Below are 14432 nucleotides of genomic sequence, written 5' to 3' on the forward strand. Positions count from 1 at the left end.
ATTTATCTTTCCAAATCCCTACCTTAACTCCTTTCAATAGAATTTTTATCTGATGAATAATTCACATTTAGTTCGGCCAAGAAAAATACTACAATACCACCTGGGTAGAATTTGTAGTTTAAAATAATTTGCTACTCATAATAGCAGATAGTCTTTGCTTATAGAGGAGCCTGCCTCAGTTCTAAGTTTATTCCTTGCAACCCCAACACATCCTATGCTGTTTTCATGCACACTAACACACACACATTGTGGTAAAATCAGAACTGAATAATAACAGCCATTCTTGCAGAAGAATAAAATAACTGGCTCAAAAACCACAAGTCACAAATACGACAGTAAGGAGAGCCTTTTAGACTTTATTTCTGGCAAACCACTTGAGCCAGAGCCCAGAAAAAACGCCATTACATTTTTTAGTCTAGTATTCCCTGCTAAAATTATTTCAAATAATAAATGTAAAGGAAGCCACCAAATTGATTTCTTCATCCAGTTTGGGGATTTTGACCAACTTCTATATGACTGTACAATCAATCATGACTCCCATTATGGATGTCCAACCTCACTATTATCATAGCTGAGTGGTTCAGTTAATTCATTCTCAAATCAATATTTTAGTTATAAACCATCACCTCAGGCTCTTACAATTTTATCCTGTTTCTCTCCATTGTCATCAAGGTTTTCTGGTAAATTTCATAATTCCCCAGAGCTTGAACTTGCCTCAACAGTGGCTCCATTTTTAATTGTTAACATTTATTAGAGAGATGGACTTCATTATTGAAAATTCAAACAGACAGATAGTGAAAGTTATTAAAGTGATTTGCAAGATGTTAAACATATCAACAAGTAGTAGACCTTTAATAAACATTTGATGAATGAATAAATGAACTAATGAATAAATGAATGAGAAAATATTTCTAGACTTTAATATAAAGAAATGATACTTTGAGGAGGATTACACCTTTTTCTTACCTGAGCATAACCATCCACTTTGACAGTGCCCCTCTGGCTTTCCTTTGTAATTGTAAATATATTCCAGTTTGAATTATGCATGAGATATTTATTTCTCTCCATTTGTTCAAGCACCACACCTGGGTCAGGCAGAACTTACTTTCTGCAAACCGCATGCTCAGGCCTTGTCAAAATTGCACATCAGTTCTGTGCATACACAGAAAAGAGAAGATCCTGTGGCACTGAGCTTGGAATCAAGCTTCATTCTTGTACCTGACACCCCACAACTCAGGACCTGTGCTGAGATCCAAATCTTTCCTTCCTGGAATCTTTGACCAGGCATATTGATCTTTTCTTCCCAGGCCTATAGGTCTAGACTCTGGTTTCTCCACACCTCTCCTCTGGGTTTCTGATCCCTGTTGCCTGACTTCCCCGTTGCCTGCCTTAGCTGCTGAGACCCATTGTGAACGTTGACTGCTCCATGATCAACTAACTTCTATGAGCCAGAAATCTTGACCTAGTCCAAATTTCAAAACCAACCTCCTCATCCTATTATGCGCTTTTACTATGTCCAGTGTCACCTAGTATTTTAGCTGTTCATGAAAGGAAAACCAGGGCAGATGCACTGCCTTTATGAGTTAGTGCCTGAAGTGGCCTTTCTCTTGTCTACAATACAGTTGCATCTCTTTCAACCCCATTCCCACCCCCACTACAATTTCTCAGTAGTGAACTTTGCTTTCTCAGTAGTGAGCTTTGCTTTCCCTGAGCTTTGCCTTCTCAGTTTTCTCAGTTTAATGAACCACTTATTCAGGTCTTTCCAGTTCCCGCCAGCCTCCTTTATTTCCTAATTATAAATTTGTCCTCCTTTTTGGCCAGTGATTCCTTGAACTGGTACAGCAGTGAAAACAAACAAGTAAAAATAAGCAAGCAAACAAAAACAAGAAAAAGGCAAAAAAATGCTTTTTTTCTTGGATCGAAACATCTCATACTTATAACCTGCATGGATAATACCGACTAGGCATAATTCAACAGAGATCTCCAGTGTAAAAAAATCCTTTTGCTGCAAAAGAGGGGAAGTGTGATTGTCTTCAATTCCTCATGTTCTGAGAGCATGTACTGCACTTTAGTGCAAATTAGAAAATTTCCCTGTTCAGGTGGATGATTCCCAAAAAAATACTCGCTCTGAGTGTTTGATGCATCGCAAGTTGACCCAATTCAATTCTATCAAACAGAGCCCAAGCTACCCTGCCTCACCCTAAGCTAAGTACTTCCTAATTACAGTTGAACTTTCATATGATATCTAGAAATCCAGAATCCAGTGGAATAATGTTCTAAAGTATAAGAGAAGTTATAAAATATGTGTGTGTTCATGTAAGGCAGGCCTCTTGAGTTTTCCATTTTCCTCCCCCTTAAATTCTGATTACTTATTGCTCCTTGTGGCAGACTATTTTTGGAAAAGGCACAACAGTTGCTTCATGTTTAATACTGAACAGGAAAAGTGAGATGTTGACCTCAAATTTTTATTTTTCTGTGTACATGTCATTACATATTTGTCTAAACCCCTAGGATATACAACTCCAAGGGAACCCTAAAGTAAACTCTGGGCTTTGGGTGATAATCATGTGTCAGTATAGGCTCATGGATTGCAACAAGGGTACCACTCTGGTCAGAGGTGTTGATAATAGGGGAGGCCAGGTGAGGGGGACAGGAGGGATATATGGGAAATCTCTGTTTTTTTATCTCAATTTTGCTATGAACTAAAACTGTTCCTAAAAAAATAAAGTTTTAAAAAAATGTTTTAAATTATTCTCATTCAGACCATCTAATTCTTAATAAAAGACAAGCATGGCTGGAAAATGGTATGGAATATGCAGACACACAGGGAGAAAGCGTGCATGCTGCAAGTTTCCATGTGTCTACTTGAGAATTTCCAGATGCAAACGAAAAGAGAGAGATTGCAGACTAATCAGATGAACTCGCTTTATTTTACATTTTTACAGTTGCTATGTATTCTTCCCCCCAAAGTAAGAAACCCTCATCAGTGAGAAGCGGGAGGTTGGAAGAGGAGTGATATAAAAATCCTAGATAACTGACATCAAATATTCCAATTTATAGTGTTTCAAACTGTTGCAAGCATTTTTCTCTTTTCAGACAGAGCAGACTGAAGACTGATTTCCATCCAAATTTTGAAAAATAAAGCTGATCCTCCAACCGGGTGAGAGAAGAGAGAAAATTCTTGTTTTATACATTAGAAGGCATATGACAAATGGAACAGTTCTAACCAGAGACTTTTTTTTTTTTTTGGCACTATTTTATATTTGGTATTACAATATGGAAGTGTCTTGTCCTTCACATGCAATTAGTGCCGTGGGAAAGTTGCTCTGCAATTTCTACTCACATTCCAGTCTTTGAAGGGACTTAAGACAAATGTGACCCATGTGACTCATTTTACACTGCTGAGAGAAATCGACTGTTCAAAATCCATCCTTCGATTTTGAGAGCCATGATTATAAAAAGTCAGATGAAAACAAATATTTGAGAAAGCCTTCCCTAGAAAATGTATCAATAATTGAGAGAAGGAAAAACTCTAAAATCAAATGTCATAATTAAAGTGAATAAAGTACACATTTTAAGCATAATTCATAACTGAATTACAAAAGTAATTGTCATCATATTTTTATTGCTTAATCAATTTCCATACTCAAGTACACTAATTCCCACCTTCTTTTTGGTGTGACTTTTTTTTTCCTTCGAGGCAACTTAGTCTTGATGTTTTTTCAAATGTGTTCTATTTATCTCATTTATGTGAGCTCACGAAAACATTATTTGGTCTTTCTGCTCCAACAGATATGAAAGAGAAGGAAAGACCAAACAGAGGACCCTTAATGGGAAAACAGAAATCAAAGCAAATAACCAAGGGAAAAAAATAAGATATTAATGCTTATGATAATTTAAAAAGTAAATAAAATAAGGAAACTAGCAAAAACTCCTCAGCAGAAATTATTCCCAAATTGCTCAATATCAAGGGCTTACACACATTATCGAAATTCATTTAGTCAAAGGGTACATGTAAGCCTTTGGGGTGATGGAAGTGTTTTGTATCTTGATGGTGATGGTGATCTTACAGGCATATTAAACTGTCAATATTCATCAAACTGTACACTGGATGCAATCTGTTACACATAAATTACACCTCAATAAACTTGATTACAATAAGAAAGCAAAACACTTGTTTACAATCCCTAGATAAAAGTTAAGTGCAGTGAAAATAAATGAACTATAAGTGATAGCAAATATTCACATTTCACAAAAGTCATTGCTTTAAATGTACACTTACACTCCAATATTTCTCAGTGAGGTTTCAAAAATCGTGATATGTAATAAATGTGAGGTATCACAGGCACCATATTCATTTGCAATCACAAGGAAAAGCAGATATAATAGTTTTTGACTTTTTGTTATTTCATTTATGTATCAGTCTGTTTTCACACTGCTGATAAAGACATATCCAAGACTGGGAAGAAAAAGAGGTTTAATTGGACAAACAGTTCCACATGGCTGGGGAGGCTTCAGAATCATGGCAGGAGGCGAAAGGCACTTCTTACATGGTGGCAGCAAGAGAAAAATGAGGAAGAAACAAAAGCAGAAACCCCTGATAAACCCATCAGATCTCGTGAGACGTATTCACTGTCACAAGAATAGCACAGGAAAGACCGGTCCCCGTGATTCAATTACCTCCCGCTAGGTCCCTCCTACAACACTTGGGAATTCTAGAAAACACAATTCAAGTTGAGATTTCGGTGGGGACACAGCCAAACCATGTCAATCTACAACTTAGAGTTCCATCCTCTCAGTGCTGGAAAAGTTGGAATGTTTCATATTTTATGGTAGAATAAAGTCTACAGATTGGAAGATAAGACACTGAAGTGCATTAACCATCAAAAACTGTGAAGAAGGCCAGGCGTCATGGCTCACGCCTGTAATCCCAGCACTTTGGGAGGCCAAGGCGGGTGGATCACGAGGTCAGGAGATCGAGACCATCCTGGCTAACACGGTGAAACTCCGTCTCTACTAAAAATACAAAAAATTAACTGGGCGTGGTCGCACACACCTGTAGTCCCAGCTACTCGGGAGGCTGAGGCAGGAGAATCGCTTGAACCCAGGAGGCAGAGGCTGCAGTGAGCTGAGATCACGCCGCTGCACTCCAGCCTGGGCGACAGAGCAATACTCCATCTCAAAAAACAAACAAACAAACAAACAAAAAACTGCAAAGGGTCTGAGAGTTCACCCTTCTCGCAAACTAACCAGTTAGCCAGACAAAAGTTTCATGAATGCTGGTAGAAGACACAAGACTCCCGGGTCACAGAAAAATAACAGTTTAGTGCTCATGACAATAGCAGTAGCCAAAGTATTAGCATTTTTTTGTACCAGTTAACCAGGCCTCCATTTTTGCAAGGTGATGCAAAGAGAACCAGATGGTACCTTCAGTGATTGTGCTGTAGAAGAGGAATCTTGAATTCAGGGAACCCGAATCCTTTATAATGGGCAGTAAGCATGCCTGGCCTTTGCTCCAGAAACACTGTCTCTATGTTCCAAGACTGTTCACAACACAAATATCCCTGAAAAGATAGTTCAGAATGAAGGGCAGTTAGTTGCTCACTCACAAGAGACGCAGAAATACAAAAAGTCTGTGGAGAATTGACCTCCAACAATAACAATTTAATCATTAGGAAAGTACTTCAGGGTACCTTGAATTCTTCAAAGAAAATGTTGGCTAATTTATTAGAAACCTCTGCTTTTCCAGGTCCAAGTTTTACACTAATACGTGTATATAAAAGTGCATACATTTTCTCAATTTGAGTCAAAATACCAAAAACTACACAACAACATTTGTATTAATTAACAGAAAACAGACATGGCAAGGAATAGCACACTACATGCATGTGCTGGACCTCCTTGTAAATCACCTCATGTAATCAATGACAATCCAACTGTTACCATCTATTTCAAATGATGAGTTCTTGTCCATGAAATTTATTTCTTATTTATCGAGGTAACAGGAGTAGAAATTAATCAATCTTCAAATCAGCTGCTCATAATCACAAAGTACATTTTATTAATGTGCTAGAAGAACAAATATTGGAAAGTTTTATTTGGCCTCAAACTTGACCCTACTTAGAAATAAGGTGACAGTATACTGCATTTCAAAAAATATACATTCCTCATCAGCTCAACAGCCCAAGCCAAAATATACATCATCCTAGATTCCACTCTCCTTGTCACTCTTCTCACATGCGGTCAGTTGCCCACTTCTGCCATCTTTGTTTAATAAATAGTTATTATATCTGCTTCCGAGCAAGGCTGTGCCTTTTATTTGTATCAACTGCACCTCCCATTATGCTGATGCATAGTCAGCACACAATAAAGGTTTGTGAAACGAACAAATAAAGGTTTGTGACGTTTATCGACGTCAGAAAACAATGCACGTGGGAATGTAAATTGGTACATCCATTATGGAAATCCATATGGAGATTCTTCCAAAAAATTTGGAAAGAACTACCATATGATCCACCAGTCTCGCCTCTGAGCATACCACATATATCCAATGGAAACGAAATCCATGTGTCAAAGAGGTATCTGCATTCCCATGTTCATTGCAGCATTATTCATAATAGCCAAGAGATGGAATCAGCCTAAATGTCCAACAATGGAGGGATGGATAAAGGAAATGTGATATATATGCACAATGGAATACTATTCAGCCTTAAGGAAGAAACCCTGTCATTTGTGACGTGGCTGAACATGGAGGACATTATGTTAAGTGAAATAAGCCAAGCATAGAAAGACAAATATCACATGTGGAATCTAAAGAAGTTGAACTCACAGAAGCAGAAAGTAGAATGGTGGTTACAAGGGACTGGTGGGGAGAAAGGTGGAGTTGGAGAGATGTTTGTCAAAGTATACAAAATTTCAACTGGACAGGAGTAGGAAGTCCAACAGATCTATTGTGCAATATGGTGACTACAGTTAATAACATTGGACAGTATTGTATTCTGGAAAATTTCTAAAAGAGTAGATTTTAAGCGTCCTCACCACAAAAATCATAAATATGCATATGATAATTAGCTACATTTAGCCATTCCAAATGTATGCATATTTTAAAATATTACATTGTACACAATAAATGTATATAATTTTTGTTTAATTTTTTCAAATAAGCTTTCTAAACAGAAAACATCATTAAAAATGAAAAGGAAATTTTAAAACCACAGTGCACAAAGAGAGATATGGAAAAAATTGATTTTCTTGGCAAACATGGATTTTATCTTTCTAACAATTATAGATATTTTCACACAATCGATAATACAAGCATACGTTTTGTGTACTGGTAAACACAAACCCCATTCAAAATGGTGACATTTTTTCCTCCATCTCCTGTTAGCAATCTGGTTGCACTTACCTGTTAAACATTAGTTTCCTAGAGAAGAAGATACTATCATTTCAAACTGCAGCAAACAAAATATTCTACAGGACATATAAATCCTGTATAAAACCTGAACTTTGAGCTATGAAATTCTGGTGGCTTTCTCAACCCAGTCAGTATGACACTGTGAAATCTAAGACTATACCAAAAATGCTCATTCATTTTAAGGTATGTGTGTTTATTTAAGGCTATTTTGCTTTTAACCAAGTGGTTATCCTCAAAATATACAGCTTCTATTGGGGAGGATAAAAGGAGAAAAATCAAAGTTTAATCTCCAGTTCTCATGGGAAAAATCTGAAGAGCAGTTGTCCTCCTTTAAAAAAAAGTTAATAAAAAATATTTTCATGAAAAGATAAGATCCTGGCATGTTAAGACAATTTAACCATTTTAATCTGATGCAATCATTTTCTCTAAAATAGATACTGTGTTTGCTATCCAATGGGCAGTGGTTTGGGAGAGCGTTTCTGAAAGATCCTTTGGTTAGTAGCCAGGACAGAATTTACCTCAGGAACAACAATATCCACACACAGTGACCATTCCCACTATTCTTTTGACTACACAGCTTACACTAAGGTAACAAAAACACCAGCTATGTTTTCAGGATGCAGTCAAGACCCCATCCAAAAAGAAAATAAAACTTACATTTTAAATTAACTTAAACGGTATGCATTAGAAGAGAGTGATTTTGCAATTGCTGGATCAATCAATCAGTCACTTGACTGTGACTTGAGAGGAGGTTTCTAGAAGAAATTCAAAGTTTGGATGAATGCCTGAGGGTAGTCTCTTCTTACCTTAATCCACATGTTTCTAACCCGTAATTATCTTAAAGTTATCGCACACACACACACACCACACACACACACACCACACCCTTTCTTGACTTCACTGAAACCCACTGTCCCCTAAGGATACTGCTTCTCCTCTCAAGCAGGGGCTGGGAGACGTTTTCCATCAAACTCGAAATATCCCAGTATCAGAACCAAGGCAGTGTCCTCCTGACTACCCAATGCCACTTGCAGACAAAAACTGCACTCTCTTTTGTAAGCTGCTCCTTTGAGTAGTTGACAATAAGAGCCTCTTCTCTCTCCAGTCCTCACTTAATCATTTGGTCACTCCTTAAAGAATTTAGCACCCAACTCGTCGTCTTCTTTTCACCCAACCTTACCATCATGCTAAGCAGATTTAACATCACTTGGATGTACCATCAACACCTTGACCAGCATTTCCCTACCCTGATACCCACTGATAGTTGTCATCATTCACCCCAAGCACCAACTTCCACAGTCACACCATGAATTTGGTCAACACTGGAAACTGCACTTCAGATAATTCTGCAATAATATGAATACCTTCACAAACACCACCACCACCACCACCTTCAGCTTCCCTTTCCAATGGCCTTGTTTTCGTCCCCTCATACAACATTTCTACCTATCAAGAACTGCAATCCAGTGACACTTCTACTTTCTCTACATTCATCCGCCTCCTCAGCTCTCTACACCTATCAGTACAATGTCACCTCCCTCCCCCGTGTCCACCTCCAACTCCTGGCTTAGTATTTTATCTGGCCTATTCCTATTCATCCTTACTCACACCGCTTTCTTAGAAAGGGGCTATCCATACTTGTAAGCTAGATGAAGTTCTTCTGTTAAGCCATCTTGTAAGTTCTTTGTGCTTTTCTTAGCTATTCTTCAAACACAACAGTGATCATATTGCAATTAATGTCATTGTGGATTTGAACATGGAAGGTCTCTTTTATCCTAGATTGTAAATTGGTTAAGAGCAGAGATCATGACTGTTTTACTCTCAATTATATATGTTGACTAACACCATGCCTGGCACATAGAAGGCACTCCAGAAATATATGTGGAGTCACACACACACACACACACACACACACACATACTTATGCATACGCACTCATACACTTACCCACAAAGATTTCTTCCAGTAAATGGGTATCTGTATTATGCAAGCAATGTGAAATCAAAAAGAACATTTTGGGGTTTTTGCTGCCTAACACCAAAACTAATTGCAGCCACTCTTCAAAAAAAATGCAATAACTTTACAAACAGCCACATCCTGATTCTTACAGTAGAAAGCTCTCCATTCTCTGCTGAATATTCATCTGTTGGGAGGGACACTCACCAAGAAGCTCAGCACTTTCTGTAAAGAGAAGCAGCAAGAATAGAAGATGTGCAGAGAGGAAAGAAAGTCAAAGGCAGGCTCCTGCAATGCAAAGGTGCCAGGAACAAGGGTGCAATCCCAAGCTGTGTAACACAGGATGGAGGAGGGAGATCTCACTTTTATTGTAAACAGCAGAATTCTTTAAAGGTAGCTCCATTAGCAATCAGATCTCAAAGATGGTGGAAACGCAAACACCTGCTTTCTCGTTAAGGCTAGGGGGCTCCAGCATAATTTCTCTGGACCAGGAAGATGGAGGAGTCTTACTTCTCTTCCCTTCCAACTGCATCCCCCACTCAATCCTAGATTGCACAAGGAAGTCAACACTACCTCCCCCTACACGCTCCAAATACCTCTCTTCACAGCGTTGTCAATAGATTCTCTTCATCCAATCTCGGAAGCAGTCTGGAAAAAGAAGCAGAAGAGAGAAGAAAAGGGAAAAGTTCAAAAGTACTTTAAACTCTGCCAAAAAAATCAATTAATACGAATATACACAGAGAAATGAATGACAGAGGTCACCGCAGCAATGTATTTCCTCATAACTCCTTCAACTGGCCAGGGCCAAACCAAGGTGTGCAAATAATCTGGGCAACTGTACACTTTGGCACACCTTTGCTATGTATGCATACCTTCAACATTTATTTAGAGAAGAAGCTGGAAATTGCACAGGGCAGGACCAGGAAAGAACTGGCAGAAGTGTTCAACTGCCTGGCCAGTGCCCTGAGCTTTAGCCCCAGAGTTGTATGTCCTACTCCGAAGCCCTACAAGTCATAGGACCCATTCACCCCAGAGCCAGTGTATCCTATTTTTTTTTTTTTTTTTTTTTTTTTTTTTTTTTTTTTGAGACGGAGTCGCCCAGGCTGGAGTGCAGTGGCCGGATCTCAGCTCACTGCAAGCTCCGCCTCCCAGGTTTACAGTGTATCCTGTTTCTTTGAGATCTCAGTCCCATCCCTCTAGTGGTATCAAAGTACCCTCCATGTACATATAGTGCTGTCTTTGAAAGGAGCCATGATAGACTTTAATCCAAATTTACAAAGAGAAAAACTGGAGTCCAAAGAACTATACAATTAGCATAAATACTGGGACTACACACTGCCACATAATAAAACAGACAGCACCAAAATATATAATTAAGTATAACACCTATACACTAGTATAGGTCAAACAGCTGAATGATTTAAAGGAGTTTTTTGTTTTGTTTTGTTTTGTTTTGTTTTAATCAACTAGGTACTTCTTAATGCAGTCACTTGGGCATGATACAAACAAAATCTTTCGAACTACAACACATCTTAGAAACAACAAATACTACTGCTGTTCACGTAGCAAGGAAAGTTACAAGTAAATCTCCCAATAGCTCAGGTGTAAAGAATTGTTCTAACAATATCCATTTGTATTAAATCAAATCACCAGACTAAGGCATCTATTTTGTACCGTTTACTCAGAGCGACAGACAAAAAGACAGGACTTTGGGTTTATTTATATAAACATTCTTCCACAGGTAGTCCGAGGAGGAAGGAGTACAATGTAATTTGACGGTGGATGAATCTGCACAAAAAGGAGACTAAAAAAGAAAGGTTTTTGTGACCCAACACTCATGGTTTACTTTTTAAAGTTGTGAGGAAAAGAAATGGCAAAGCTTTCTATTTCTGTAAGTTTTTGTTCTAAAGAATTGAATCAAAAATAACAATACCTAATCATCTCCAAATTACTTCAACTAAAAACACCACTAAAGACCTTATAATATTTTTTTTAAAAGAATTCATTTTTCTTCCTTGGCCCTGAAAAGGATGGTTTAAAAATAGCTTGATTTGCATCTTATTCTTTTACTGCCTTTCTACAAATACATTTTGAAATGCTTACTTACGGGAAAGCTGTGGCCTGCTTAGCTTTCATCATGTATGAGATCGCACTACTTCGCTCACCTGGAACTGTGGTGTTCTCTGTTCCCAGCAACGTGAAAGACCATCCAATAAGGAGCACCCTTGCTAAATGGTATGTTTAAAGTATGTATAGCTACACGTAGTTTCAAATGCATAACTGATTTCTCAAGAGAGAAGGGAACTCATGCCAGAAGCAAGGAAAAGATTGAAAGGCAGGCCTGGAAACAGAGCTGGCCCAGTAGCAGCTCCAAATATGGCAAAATGCTAGTGTTATTTAAGACACCAATACAACATCCCTGATGATGAAACAGGAGAAGTTCCCTTGCCCCCTCGCAGGGTGTGCAACAGCAGGAGGGGCTCGCTTCTTCCCTGCCCCACTGCTCAAACCTCTAGAGGAGCAGGCAGACGGCTGGGTTGTGGGATTCTAACCCAACAGCCGTGTCTAGGGGTGAACGATTGCAGCGGAAGCCCCAGTGGGCGTGTGTTACAGGGTGCTCTTTTAGTTTTGCCATCTGTAGGCGACTTGTGTTAGTCAGCTCAATTAGACCCCTGGCTTATCTCAAGGACAGAGGACTTTCTGTATCCTAAGGTCCTTGCCTTGTTGTACTGCAAGAATCAGATCACACGTGAGCCTGGAGAATGAGAGCAAGGTTTTATTGAGTGGAAGTAGCTCTCAGCAGGCAGGGGAGGCAGAAGGGAGATGGAGTGGGAAGGTGTATTTCCTGGGGTCAGGCCACTTAGCGGCCTGGATCTCCTCCGACTGCCCAGCCGAACTCCATGTCCTTCCACCAGTCGGTGGCCTGGCAGGGTCTGCCGGTGCCTGTGGACGTGCTCTTCTTGACGTCCTCTGGATGTCCAGCCGCTTGTGTGACTGCCCACTAGGGTTTCGGGGTTTTCATAGGCAGAGGATGGGGGCGTGGCGGGCCAGGGTGGTCTTGGGAAAAGCAACATTTGGACGCAAAGGCAGGAGTGCCTGCCCTCACCCAGGTCTGTGGGCACAGGCCCCAGGGTGGAGCCCTGGCCAGAGACCTGCCTTTCTCCTCCCAGCACTTCCCTGCCCCCCTCCCTTATCAATAACATCTGCATTTGTGGCTGGGTAACCAGGGTATTCTTCACATAGTTGCAAGCGTCTGGCCAATATATTGATAGGGTTTGGATCTGTGTCCAGGCCCAAATCTCACGTTGCACTGTAATCCCAGTGTTGGGGATAGGACCTGGTGAGAGGTGATCGGATCATGGGGGAGGATTTCTCATGGATGGTTTAGGACCATTCCTTTGGTGCTGTCCGCAAGACAGTGAGTGAATTCTCAAGAGAGTTCCGGTTGTTTAAAAGTGTGTGGCACCTCCGTCACTCTCTCTTTCTTGCTCCTGCTTCAGTCACACGAGGTGCCTGCTCCCATTTCACCTTCCACCATAAGCCAAAGTTCTCTGAGGTCTCCACAGAAGTAGACGAAGTGGACCGAATATGCTTCCTGTACAGCCTGCAGAACCATGAGCCAATCAAACCGCTTTTCTTATAAATTCCACAGTCTCAGGTATTTCTTTATAGCAATGCAAGAACAGCCTAATTGATACATTATGTCTTCAAGTGGGGGTGAAGACATGCTGAACATTTACTGCTTGAAATATCCATTACATGATAGTCAGGGCGTTGTATGTTGAAAGCATGTATGTGTATAGCTTACATTATTAAAAATTATTGCTTTAGAATAGAAAAAGGAAGAGTGATAAAATATTAGGCTGAACCATATGAAATTGCTGATATTTTATAATTTTTAGGCAACAAAATTCTCAAATGAGAGCTTTGGGTCCAATAAGTTTGCTTTGCCCGAGGCAACTTGCCTCACTACTGTAATTCAGGGTCAAGCCACGTCCGAGACCATCAGACATTTTGCACATCCAAGCATGACCACTCCATGCTGTATTATGCTAAGACAGTCACTATAACTTTCTCTGCTTTAAGTTACATAAGTCCCCTTTCTGTTACCCAACCTTTGTGGGTGCCAGGTCCCTGAAAGGAAGCTATAGGAGCAGGTAAAACTTCTTTCCATATTTCTTTGTGTGGAACTTTTACTTTCCAACTGTATACCAGATGTAAGGAAGTGTTCTTGCTCTAAGGCCATCTGTCATTGCAGAGGTAGGATAGATACACATAATGACAGAGTAGAAAAAAATAAGTACAGTGACCCAGGTTTAAATCCTGTCACCTGCTGTTATTGGTTGTGTTTCACTTCTTGACCTGCAGAATCCTTGTCTATTAAACTGAACTGGGGACCATGCCTAGTCATGTAAGTTCATTGTAAAATTCAAACAAAATGAAGTCTGTTAAGTATTTTGAAACGCCAAGATACAACCATGTCATCAGGGAAATTTACATAGAGAACAGAGTTGGGATAACATAATGCTAGAAAAACCAGAAAGCGATCGGACACAACGGTTCACACCTATAATCCCAGCACTTTGGGAGCCCAAGGCAGATAGATTGCTTGAGTCCAGGAATTCGAGGCCAGTCTGGGCAACAAAGCAAGACCTTATCTTTACAAAAAAAAATCATTAAAAAAGAAAAGAGAGAGAGAGAAAAAAAACTGGAGTGGGCCAAAGTTAAGAGCTCTAGAAGTTCAATTCCAAAAGGAATATTTATTCAGAATACATCAAAGGGTCTACTGGAATTGGAAACATAGTCATCATACTTAAGGATAAGGACAGTCAATTCCTTAGATGCAGGTCTTCTGAGTCAGTGGACTCCACACTCCTGGACTTGCATCCAGATTATCATCGACTTCTGTACTGATGCTTGCAGGAGATGCTCTGTAGACTCCCTGTATCTCTGGACACACAGAAAAAAGGACAGTCAAGTTTTTCATGTTGGACAGTATGAATTTAATTTGTAATCTCTATTTGTCACATATATCCATAATGTTCTTTGTGATAGTCTCATC

At 39.6% G+C, this 14432-nt stretch overlaps 3 long non-coding RNA genes across 4 annotated transcripts in view; all 3 read right to left on the reverse strand.

Moving 5' to 3' along the window:
* The window catches only part of LOC126956505 (uncharacterized), a 39750-nt gene extending 27981 nt beyond the window's left edge, over window positions 1–11769 (reverse strand). The window contains exon 1 of the long non-coding RNA XR_007726401.1: window positions 11536–11769. This is a non-coding gene — a long non-coding RNA (uncharacterized LOC126956505). The remainder of the gene's footprint in view (window positions 1–11535) is intronic.
* Window positions 2826–10403, reverse strand: LOC126956506 (uncharacterized). 2 transcript variants are annotated; one of them, XR_007726402.1, is made up of 3 exons: window positions 9967–10403; window positions 9523–9595; window positions 2826–5564 (listed from the first exon to the last, which is right to left on the reverse strand). It is a non-coding gene; the product is annotated as an uncharacterized LOC126956506 (long non-coding RNA). The 2 variants fall into 2 exon arrangements; XR_007726403.1 differs by having other exon boundaries at window positions 8072–9595.
* A 357-nt stretch (window positions 11770–12126) lies between the features above and the next one.
* The window catches only part of LOC126957191 (uncharacterized), a 39653-nt gene continuing 37347 nt past the window's right edge, over window positions 12127–14432 (reverse strand). Inside the window, exon 2 of the long non-coding RNA XR_007726688.1 lies at window positions 12127–14320. This is a non-coding gene — a long non-coding RNA (uncharacterized LOC126957191). The remainder of the gene's footprint in view (window positions 14321–14432) is intronic.

The sequence above is a fragment of the Macaca thibetana genome, chromosome 6 (assembly GCF_024542745.1).
Source record: "Macaca thibetana thibetana isolate TM-01 chromosome 6, ASM2454274v1, whole genome shotgun sequence".
Lineage (NCBI taxonomy): Eukaryota > Metazoa > Chordata > Mammalia > Primates > Cercopithecidae > Macaca > Macaca thibetana.